Below are 12600 nucleotides of genomic sequence, written 5' to 3'. Positions count from 1 at the left end.
CAGGAACGGTAGATCTTCATGTAAACACATCAGGTAAGGTAGATCGATCTTCATGTAAACACATCAGGTAAGGTAGATCGATCTTCATGTAAACACATCAGGTAAGGTAGATCTTCATGTTAACACATCAGGTAAGGTAGTTCTTCATGTAAACACATCAGGTAAGGTAGATCTTCATGTAAACACATCAGGTAAGGTAGATCTTCATGTAAACACATCAGGTAAGGTAGATCTTCATGTAAACACATCCGGAAAGGTAGATCTTCATGTAAACACATCAGGAAAAGCAGATCTTCATGTAAACACATCAGGAAAGGTAGATCTTCATGTAAACACATCAAGAAAGGTAGATCTTCATGTAAACACATCGGGAAAGGTAGATCGTCATGTAAACACATCAGGTAAGGTAGATCTTCATGTAAACACATCAGGAAAGGTAGATCTTCATGTAAACACATCAGGTAAGGTAGATCTTCATGTAAACACATCAGGTAAGGTAGATCTTCATGTAAACACTGAGAGCATCCCGTCATTATTGTAGACACGCTTCACCGATGTAGGTTGACTTGAACGTATTCATCCCGTTGTCTGCTTTTCTGTTTATTGTTTTGTGTAATTGTAAATGTTTACAAAATAAACATTCAAAGCTAAAAACTTAAGTAAGGTTTCCCTTCTAAATCTGAAAATCTATGGGGCAAGTGAAGTAGAGTTATCCTGTTTCTGTGACCTCGGCATATGAAGAGATAGTGTGTTCAGCGCTATACCCAGCAGCCTTTGTTTTCCCTATCGTGAGTTAGGTACCCATCAGAGCTGGGTCGACTCAAGGACTGTCTACTGGCTCGAACCCGATTTCGAACTCGAGACTTCCGGGTTAGCAGTCGCCCCGGAAGTATTCGTTTACGGAGTTGTCGCCCAATCTCTAACATTTGCCATAGAAGACACATCTCTATCGCTTGACTTCTCTGTCCCAAGTTAAAGCAAAAATTAATTTTTTTTTCACTGGAGAATTTCATCAACTACCTCCAGTGTTAACATAACTAATTGCTTGTAATGTAAATGTCTTGTAGCATTGAATACGTAGCTTGTCCCTATTCCAATAAGCAACAGGCAAGACTTAACAACATAAACGTATTTTTTTTTTAATTATTTCAATTTTTTTTAGAAGATAAAGAGTTTAGCCATAGCAGCATTAAAAAAAATCGGATCATATAATTGTATTTGTATTCGTACGCGATGCAACATAAGAAACATATCCTCGTAATTCTCTCTGAAATATCTGGCGAAGTGACCTCCCTTGGATAAACTAAATATTGATACAGCTGCCTATTCAGTCAAAATAAACTGCCTTATGCTATTAGGTTTTCATGAAAAAATTCCCATCTTCTGGAAGAAAAAGTCTCTTCACTAGACTCTATGTGCATTCTGTATGATTCTGATAATTATTCCATCACACCCTCCAGCTGTTTGAGGGGAAATTTCAAAAGAGTTGTCCAGCTTAGTAGTGTTTCTCTTTGTTTATCTCTTAAGATCCTATTACAACTAATTTCGTAATGATTTAAAAAAAAGAAAAAAGAAATGACTTTGTGGCTTGTAATATCTTGTGTTTTGAAAATGTGTTACTTAGACAATCGAAAATAATGGTACACGTAGACACAATGCCATTCAATGTTTATTCGTCATGACAATTATTCGAAATACCAATAACTTTCGTCACGATTGTTTTATTTTTTTTATATTTTCTTTTCATTTTGTTGCGTCTAGGGGTATGAAATTGTAGCATACTTAAATGTAGATGCGTGTGGAATAACTCAGACCTTAGGATAGTATATAAGTGTCATTGATTTTTTGTTGAGTAATAGCTAAGTGGTGTATTTCAAGATTTGCGTACACTGTATGAATATTTTAATTCAAAGAAGCGAGGGGCTAGGTGGGTTGTTGACGGGGTCTAAATCGATTAAGGTAAATCACTACACACTACTTTTTTTGATGCTGAAAATTACCGCTTTGCTTTGAAATGAAATGCGGGTAAATTAAATAGATTTTTTTTACTACTTTTGCTGAACAATATTTAATCAAAGAATATTACGAGCGAATTGTTAAAAAGATATACTCTACATCAACAGCAGCAACACCACTGCAAAAGACTGTATATCACTCAAGTAAATAAAAATGGTTTTGAAAGAATGCAATTTGTTCTAATGTTTTGTTTTGAAGAATAATTGTCAAAATTCTTTAAATATTTTTAATTTGCATTATAAAAGGAGCTATTAAGATTTTAATTGTATTCTAATATATTGTGCCATAATGTTTTCTTCTTCAAATACATCTCTCATCATATTTACCAATCAGTAATGACTTTATAAAGGCTAGACTTTGTCTTAACGATAGTGAAATATTGAAATTTGAAGTTACGAAGCTTAACATAAATAGTACTGACAGTCTCATTTATTTTTATTTCCGGTACAATAAGAGGATATATATATATATATATATATATATATATATATATATATATATATATATATATATATATATATATATATATATATATATACAAGCTTTTATTTAACTTGCTCTCTCTCCGTCTGTTTAGATCAAAACGCCTGAGCGAAATTTCGGGCATTGCTAACTGACAGAATCGGTTCAAAGTTGACACGTGGGTTAAGGTATAAAGACAATACAATTTAACATTAAATTTAACTTAATTGGGCAGCTAGTTAATTTTTTACGAATTAACTAAATTTTGTCCAAATTAGTAGGCTGTCTTGTCCAACTATTCCGAACTATTTTACGTGCGTTTTCATGTTCATTACGCGCGCAATGGTTTGTAATCAAGCAACTCTATTTAAATAAAAAAATATTTAAAGTATTGAAAAAAAATCATAAAAACGTTTTAATAACAAGCTTTAAGTTCGAAGAGCCCCAGATTTCGCTTGAGCATTTCGATCTATGACAACAGACGGTCTGACGAGAGAGAAAGCAAATTTTTAAAAAGCATGTAAGAAAAACAACAATAAAAGCATCAACTTTGCATTGGTAATTACTTTTTTTTAAAATCTTCCCAGTTACAGAGATTCACATTTGTAAGAGATGGGGGCAACCAGCGCTTATCCAGACAGGCCCGACGTATCTCCTACTGCAGTACCACAACGGCAGTCCGTCGTGTCGGACACCACCAACGTCATCGTAGATATCTACGTCGTCACCGTCGGCTCCACCCTTTTCGCGATATTCGGCATCACCACCAACATCATCAACCTAGTCGTCTTCGCTAAGATCGGCCTTAAAACGACCATGACTCTGACGCTTTTTATCCTCTCTTCAAGTGACTGCCTGATGAGCTGCTGTACTATAGCTTACAATGTTTGCCGAATCTCAAGGATTTTCCCAAGCGATTCTATGATAGATTACAAAGTCCCTCAAAGAGGTTTCGCATTCACTCGCCTCATCTTTACTGACCTGTCTTCTATCATAACGATATATCTCTCTATAGAACGATGTCTTTGTGTCACTTTTCCATTCACGTTTAAAACAATGTTCACCATGAAACAAACATACACTATATTCGTCTTGATATTTGCATTCCTTCTTGCCAATAACGTTCCCTTATTTTTGTCAATGTGTACCCTGATAAAATTCGACGAAGAAAAACAATTTAACAGGTACTTCATTTGTGAAACAGATTTTTACAACCAGCTTGTGGTGGTACATGACATCGTATCCTTGGTTACGATTCCATTCTTTTGTCAAATCGCGGCAGTTGTGTGTGTCGTCATCATGTCTAAAGCTCTCAGAAAATCATCATCTGTTCGTCGGGGAGGGAAAACTCGGTCTACTGATACCACCACTCCCACAAACTCCGGTTTTTTAACTGGGAAAGAGAAACGGCTGGTGAAGATGATCTTACTTCTAGCTGTGCTGTATGTCCCCTCAAGCGTGCCAGGCTTTACGATTGGCTGGGTCAGGATCATGTACCCCCAGATTTTTCAGTGGTTAGCCTCTGATGTTTTCAACCTGTACACCATCAACAACCTGTGTACCATTTTGGGAAACATCCACGGCGCTGTCACAATTTTTGTGTACATCAGTTTCAACCCTGGGTACCGTCAGTTTTTGGAAGCTTTTATTTAACTTGCCTCCCATGTCTTGGTTTTGTCGTGCTTTGTCTGTCGTCAGTTGAAACTAACAAGCAACATTTCGACCACTTTTAATCAACCAATTTCCTTGATACTTGTCAAGTGTGTCAAAACCCGATGACACCGCAGCCTGACATCACATTTGAATTAATTTGACGCTTAAATAATTTTTATAGAATGAGTTAAAATTGCCTATTTAAAAGTACTATTTACCGCATTTTTTGCGCATATTATTCTTGTTTATTTGGAACGCAATTGTTTTTAGTAACACAACTCAATTAAAAATTGCTTATTCACGTAAGGCAATTGTAATGTAATGTATCTTTACTGCAATGTTTCTAACTAAATTTAATTCAATGTATCTTCACTGTTTACTGTAATTTATCTAACTAAAGTTAATGCAATGAATCTTGACTGTATTGTTTCTATAAGAAGATAATTTAGTTTATCTTTACTGTATTGTTTCTATCATAAGTAACACATTGTGCTATCATACACAAATTTCTTTTTTGTTCTCTTCTACTTAAACTTGTAGAACAGTGTGATTGTTCATTCACATAAGCCTACGCTCACCATTCCGGGTCCTTGAGTGAAATTTTTTTAATAAAGTTCCTTTTTCGAACCTGACAGCCCATGGGGCAGTGAAGTAGAGTTCACCTGTTTATGTGATCTCGGCATATAAATTGAAAGATTTTTTAGCACTATGCTCAGCCGGCTTTAATTTCCTTAACGTAAATTGGGTACCCATTATAGCTGGGTGAACTTAGGGACGATCTAGTGATACGAACATGGATTCGAACTCGAGCAGTCTGCCGCAAGGACGCGCCGTCCCCCAATCCCGCATGGTTTCAATGTGAATTTCCAAGTTGTTTTTATTTTTTTTCACTTTTCACTCTGCATTTTGTTTGTAACACAAAATAAACCGGGAGTGATCTCCCCTAAACTTTCTCATATATTCTTATATAAAACAACAGGGGATGGGAACTCGGGATATAGTTATGATTTTTAATCCATTTTAAATACATAAACTTTTAAAAATAAAATAGAATCTCATAGAAAAAAGTATTGTACACCAAGCGAACGCCGAATAAAGATGTTCATAATGGTGCGCAATATTATTAGTGCTTTATAAATTTAGATGCGTTTTTGAGAAATCGGAAGTAGCGTAAATTACTACTTCCGGTCAATGGAAATTACTCAAAATTTAACAGAAGGTAAAAAATTAGATCTTTTACTTACATGTGAAATTTCATTTATCTATCTGAAATAGTACTCAAGTTATAGGCTTTTGAAAAATTCAAAGTAGGAAAAGTACCACTTCCGGTTATCGGAAATCGCTTTAAAGTTGATACGGATCTACGATTTTGATAAAATACTTATGTATGAAATTTCATCAACCTAGCTGTAACGGTAGTCAAGTTATCGTGTTTACACACGGACAGACAGACAGACACACAGACAGACACACAGACATACGGACAAGATTGCAAAATTATGTTTTTCCGTATCAGTGAGGTGTAAAACGTCGAGATTCGTAAAAATCTCAATTATTTTTTTTTGCACGATTACAAGACTTTCTCTATACTTAGTATATACGAGAAAGTAAAAAGTGAAATGAAAAGGTTTTTTTTTTTGAACAAACAATCTATATATATATAATTATAATTCTCTTCTGGGAGCCGTTAGAAAACAAGCTGCAAGCGCCTCCTAGCAGTCCCCTATCTTTCTCTATATCACTATCACTACCACCCCCACCCACCCCCACATTGTCTGGTGAGCTGTGGTCACGCTAAATGTTTACAAAGCTAAATGTTTACAAAACGTAGAGCCGTAGTGCCGGGTTTCTATTAGGGGCAGATAATTTAGTTCGATTTTAAACTTACAGGAGGTAACTAAGAAATAACTAAGAGGAGGCTGCTTTCACGGGGGGGGGGGTGTAGGGTCGGGGTTTGGGTAAGGGGGGGGGGGTAGTGTTTTAAAGCAAATATTTTCAGTGGCAGCATTGGTACTGTCGAATTCACAAATTATAAATTACTGAAAAGTAGAAAATAAAACAATTAAATAGCGGCGTATGATACGCTGCGGGTCGGCTCGTTGTTTATAAGAAAATACATTATCTGGACAAATCTAACGTCCCTAAGGGTTTTTTTTCGACAGGAATAATGTTTTTTTTTGTTATCCTCCGGGGTCGGTCTACGACCTCACAAAATATTAGGGAGATCGTTCGTCAATTTATTTATAGATATTCTATATAATTAGAATTTCACTCTCGGTCACTTTTTAGCGCGCGTCGAGTGCTTTGAGTCTGGCCAACAGTTTTTTCCATACGGCATAGTCATCTATAGAGGTGCATGCAAAAAATGGCCAGATAAATAGAAGTTGAGTATTCTAAAATTTATGTTAAAATTACACTGTTTTTCCCATAAAATACAAAGATTATATAGGGAAATACGACACGTCAGTTTTGATCCCTTTACGAAGTTTTCCCAGATATGCCGAGTTTTTTTTGACACCCCTAGGTGTTCTCCTACCACCTCACAAAATTTCAAGAGGGGTTGTCGGACTAAAGTTTTTTTTCCGTAATATAGCCCATATAAGTTGCCGGTCAGTCGAGGTTAGTTTTGACCCCTTCTCCGTGAATTTTTCGACCAACCGTCACAGGCCCTCGTGATCTATCGCCCCAAGGCATCATCGTGCCAAATTTGACGCGCCTGCGGCACCGGGAAGTGCCCTTTAGGGCACCTGGACACTTTGCTTTCTATATATAGATTGCTTTAAAATGTTTCCAAAAACAATAATCCTTGATAAACAATTTCATTTAGAATGGAGGGCCCACATGTTGAAATAAACCTTTTTTATTGAGGAGAATTGCGTTAAGGATTTTATTTTACTAGCCATTTCGATCTGTAAACTTCTTAAAAAAACTGACGGTATCCAGGTTTAAAATTGATGTACACAAAAATTGTGACTGAACCGTGGATGTTGCTTAAAATGGTATACAGGTTGCTGATGGTGTAGAGGTTGAAAACACCAGAGTTTAACCAATGAAAAATCTGGTGATACAGGATCCTGACCCAGCCAACCGTAAACCCGGGCTCGCTTGTTCGAACATACAGCACAGCTAGAAGTAAGATCATCTTCACCAGCCGTTTCTCTTACCCAGTTAACAAACCGGAGATATTGGAGTCGTGGTATCAGTAGATAATTTTCTGAGAGCTCTAAAACATTATGACAACACATACTACTATATATATACATATTGTGGTGATGTAATGTGTATGAACGTTGAATACGTGGAACGGGTCACTGCGTGTGTGTATGTAGCTTGTAGTGTGACGCGAGGCCGGGTGTGTTGACGTGTATGTTGTTGTACGGAGTGAACGAGGGTACAAGGGAAGCGACTGGTCGGGTGACAGTGGCTGTGTTGTGAGCGAGAGAAATGTGGTGTGTAGGAATGAATGCGGCGGGCAGTTGAAGGTTGGGCACGAAAGAAGGCAGGTTGATTTGGTGACTGAAGGATAGAGAAATAAAGGACTGTGATATCTAACTGCAATTGTGTTGTGCATTTCTTGGATATTCATCAACCCTCACACACTTGGTGGATCTGCCGGACCCACAATTTGGGAATAGAACAGATCTCCTGTAAGTGACAACTTTTTGAGTTTTGAATTAGTTGAATTATGGAGGAACCAATGAGTTTGGGCAAAAGCAACGGATACGAGGGAGAGAAGTTGGACGAGTGGGTGGAGAAAAGAATGAATGAGAGTGAAGAAAGGAGGGACAGATGGTGCAGGAGGGAAAGAGAAAAGATGGAGACAGAAGCGAGAATAGAGGTGGAAAGAATGAAGGCGGAAGCAGCGATCGAAAAAGAAAAGCAGGAATTCGAACTGGCACGAATGAAGAATGAAGGTATGAAAAACATACCACACATAGACATGAACCATTAAAACATCCTATCAAAGTTGCCGAAATTTCAGGAAGATTCGGAAAACATAGATGCGTACATCAGGAGATTCGAGACAGTGGCGAGGACGACAGGCTTGAGCAATACGCAGTGGGGAACTCAACTCCTTGTCTTAATAGGAGGGAAGGCATTGTATGCTTGTCAGGGCCTGAGTGAGGATCAAATGAAAGACTACAGAACATTAAAGGAAACTCTCCTTGAGTTCTTCTTACATAATGAAGACTCGTATAGGAAAAAGTTTCACAACAGACTTCCATCCAAAGCGGAGGACTTCAAGAACTACGTGTTGGATCTAAAAACCACGTTTATGAAGTGGCTAGAAACGGCTAGAGTGGAGATGAAAGTGGAGAATATAATTGAATTCATGTTGATAGACAAAGTATTAAATTCAGTAGATAAGCAGCTACTAAGTTACATACAGGAAAGGAAGCCCACCACTCTAAAGGAACTCACTGACCACTGCCAAAAGTACATTGTTGCACACACGGATAGACCAATAGCTAACAAAGAATCAGAGTATGAATCAATCTTCTACGCGAAGGCGACAGGCGATACAGCGGAGTATGTTGGTCTAGAGGCAGGAAACTACGGATATGACAATCGTCGGCCAATGAGATATGGAACACAAACCAACGGCACAAGATACGTTGGGAGGTGTTTTAACTGCCAACAACCAGGTCACATGATTAGGAACTGTCCGCATAGAAATTCAAACGTTGGGGTCAGTAACCATGCGGCGGGTCAAGAATACCCCAGAGACACAAACACTCATGCGGCACACAGTTATTACAGCCAACAACATAGACCGCGGAATGACGGTAATCATAACAATGATTACAACAGTAGTCCAGATAAGGAGGGTGTAGAACAAGCACCGTTACTACAGATCACACCGAAAATACCAACGCTAATGGTGAATGTGGGAGCTCATACGGTAGAGGCGGTGAGAGACACGGGTTGCTCTACTATTGCTGTAAAAAGTAGCTATGTTGAACAGCACCAATACACGGGTGAATGGAAAATGGTAGAGGTGTTTGGTGGCACGGTCATACGCCTACCGATAGCACTGATAAATATTAAATCACCGTATGTGACGGGACAAGTCCACGCCTTAGTGTTCGAACGGGGATCATTCGACGTAATCATCGGGAATGATATCGGGAGAGAGACAATACCACAAAACTATCATTCTAATGCAGCGGTAAGGTGATATTTGATCGGGTCACAGGCTGGGACGGAGCACACAACAAGACGGCAGTGAGAAAACACGTATAAGACATTTGTTCTACAATATACATTATGTAGCATGGCGTCCTTCCACAAGTTGTACCGAAGGAGAGAAACATCGACGTCGTATCCAAAGTTAAAAACAAGAACCGGTATCCTTTTGTTAAGTTTCTTTAGTATGTATGTATGTGTACTGTGGTTATTGGTAATTGTTATATACGAGAAATGTAAATGATGATGTTCTTGCAGAGACTGAAGGTGGATTGTACCCAACAAAAGTATGCTACGGGTGGTGTCGAGCCAACGATCGGTTGTCGTTTATGTATGATGTTTAACCCTTCATTTCATGAATTAATTTTGTGAAAGCTTTTTGAGAAAAAAAAATCTTACAAGGTGGGCTGTGGTGTGTAGAGAGCATAAATAATGAGGAAATTGAATTATTTTATCAAATAATGTTTATTTTGCAAAATAACAGTATGTATCAGATTTGATACAGTATGCAATGGTGGGTAAAAATTTGTTAAAATTGACAAAAAAGTATTTTTTACTTATCATTGAAAATTTATTGAGTAATTATTAATTTGAGTAAAACACTTATTCATCCCAAATCTGGAGCATCAGACATTCATTTACAAGGTAGTAATTTACATTTTTTTCACAATATTGCTATTACCAGTTATGTCATATTTCTTAGTAATCATGCATCTTTTTATTGTGTAAGTCAATAAGCAGCATCACTTTGCTCAGCATGACCTCTATCTAGTATAATTTGAAATTGTTTTGTTTTAAATGCAAAGTAGTTTTTAATGACTCAAACTTGTTTATATGAAAGAAATTAGAATATATCTACAATGCTGATATTTGGCCATTATTAGAACTTTTTCCTATGCAATGAAACCAGAGACATGACTGGTAGAAGCCAATGAATTGATTTATTTCTTCTATATCAAAGACTTCAAGCTTTATCTGGATTCCTCTGTGCAATGTAGATCTAGAAAATCCTTTCACCCAGTATACTAAGATAGTCTTTATCCATGGTGTGAAATAAAATAATCTTGAACAGCCGGAAGGCCTTGCACTAAAAACTATGTTGGTCAGTTCCTATTCCTCACAAATAATAGAAAACATTCATGTGTTTTAGTTAACCACTTTGCTGGACTAGCATCTGCTTACATCTTATGAATGTACATCTTATAAATGTAGGCCTACAGCTTATAAATGTATATCAGAATAAAGTCTACCGCTTTACTTGCTCCGAACCAATCCCTTTATTCTCTCTACATCACTTTCTAAGTGTTCAATTTCAGTTACAGTAACACCTTCAACATTAGGTAAATAAATAGATGAATAATTAGACATTAGTGACCAAAGAAATGTGCAGTCTCTATTTCAGACAGAATTCTTTTGTGAGAATCTTTACCCATCCTGTAAAAAAAAAAATTCACTATAAGAAACTATATATTATTTCTAGATTTATTTACTTTATCTTCATGCATGCACAAATTAAATTATAATTTAAATAAAAATAATGTATCACTGCTACTTTTTTATATACTAGAGGATTAGGATTTTATTTGCAAGTTTAAATACTATATGCAAGAATGTCAATCAAATATTATTATGCCATTTTTTTTAAAAACAATTATTGCAAGTGATAAGTTCAATATGTACTATAGGCCTTTTTATTAGATTGTAACTTCATAAGATGAATAATCAAATATTACACCAACTTCACTTTCATTTACATTCTCCTTGAAGTCTACCATCTATTTCATTCAGAACAGTTTTGCGACAAAATTTATCGCTCGCTCTAGACAAAAAGAGATCCTGTAAAAATAAATAAAACAATGTCTGCACCAAACAATCTCTAATCATTCATGAACTTCATGGATTTATAAATTAAGTTTTAATTACTATTATAAACATAAGTAAACCACCACTGCCTATAGTAATTATTACTGTTTGCGTACCGATATGAAGTAAATAATAAGTAGACTAAGTATGTAGGCCTATGCCTAATATTATTACTTATTTTCTATAATAATAATTACTGTACTACTTTCTAAGCTTATTAGACCCAAACACTGTCTCTGTGTATGAATTAGTATGATTAGAGAATTATATGCAAGTTATTCTAAGCAGTAGCTAGTAAATATCAGTCTAATACTATATTATTATTGTTATACATTATGACACTTTTTTTGGTCTTCAATAGCAGCACTACACTGTACACCCTTTATTATAGGCTTATTATAGTAGCACACTGATCATCTGTATGTATATAGTACTGAGTAAGTGCTAAATCTAAGTAAAATTAGTATACAATAGTCTACAGCTTGACTATGTTACTATTGTTACAGATTTTGACACTATTTTTCTTCTATAATTTACATATTATTATTGTAAAAATATGAAAGAAAAACAAACCTAAGCTAGTGTAAGAACCAACAGTTGACTAGAGTCTACCTACTAGATGTTAGGAATTGTTCTATCAACTAATTATTATACTACAGAAAAGTCACTATACAGTAGTCCCAGCAAGTGTCATGGTCATACCGTTGCATGGTGTATCAAAACTGTTACATACCGTAATTGGACATTATCAGCACAAATATAAAGAAATAGTATGCAAACAACTTATTTTTAGGTAAAATTACTCACCTGAGATTGGTGAATATTTTTTTCAAGAAGAAAAACACGGCCTGTGAATTTTTATTATTTTCTCAAAAACACCTCGATCACAGCTGTCCGACCAGTGTAAAAAAACGGAATCAAACTCGAATTGTGTGAGACGAAACACACCTATAGTCTGTTTTGGGTATGAAGTTGGGTCAAAAGTGATCAAGCTAGAGTATGGCATATTAAAAACTCAGATTTTAACATTTGTGTAGATTCAATGGGGGTTATTTCACTTTGTATCAAAATTGATACAACATGAAATGAAGGGTTAAACATATCTCAAATGTTCTATATAGAGCTACTATGTAGCTATTATCTGGAATGTAATATGTTTAAACCCAGGAGAGAATAATATTAGCGAATGTGAAGTGTGGATATCTATTATTTGTTAACATTTGAAGAAAAAGCATATATTTCATAAAAATAAAAACAATTAAATCATTAATTTATTATACATAGTGTTTACATTTTTTTCATAGATTCACACATCAGAGCAGGGGCGGAACTACAGTGCCGCCAGACCCCGCAATGCGGGGGAGCCCACGCCATTTAGGGGCCCATAGCCGACCATAATAATTTTTTTATAGTTAAAAA

General features: G+C 36.1%; 1 long non-coding RNA gene across 3 annotated transcripts; it reads right to left on the bottom strand.

Moving 5' to 3' along the window:
- Positions 1-9663: 9663 nt before the first annotated feature.
- LOC131942483 (uncharacterized) lies at positions 9664-12278 on the bottom strand. Of its 3 annotated transcripts, none has more exons than XR_009386771.1 (3): positions 11755-12278; positions 11052-11154; positions 9664-10752 (listed from the first exon to the last, which is right to left on the bottom strand). It is a non-coding gene; the product is annotated as an uncharacterized LOC131942483 (long non-coding RNA). The 3 variants fall into 3 exon arrangements; XR_009386770.1 differs by having other exon boundaries at positions 11058-11154; XR_009386769.1 differs by having other exon boundaries at positions 11058-11154; positions 11989-12278.
- Positions 12279-12600: the final 322 nt, after the last annotated feature.

Source organism: Physella acuta, unplaced genomic scaffold, assembly GCF_028476545.2.
Source record: "Physella acuta isolate Inbredline_101_S28 unplaced genomic scaffold, ASM2847654v3 ptg000036l, whole genome shotgun sequence".
Lineage (NCBI taxonomy): Eukaryota > Metazoa > Mollusca > Gastropoda > Physidae > Physella > Physella acuta.
This window is presented reverse-complemented; position numbering and strand designations above follow the sequence as displayed.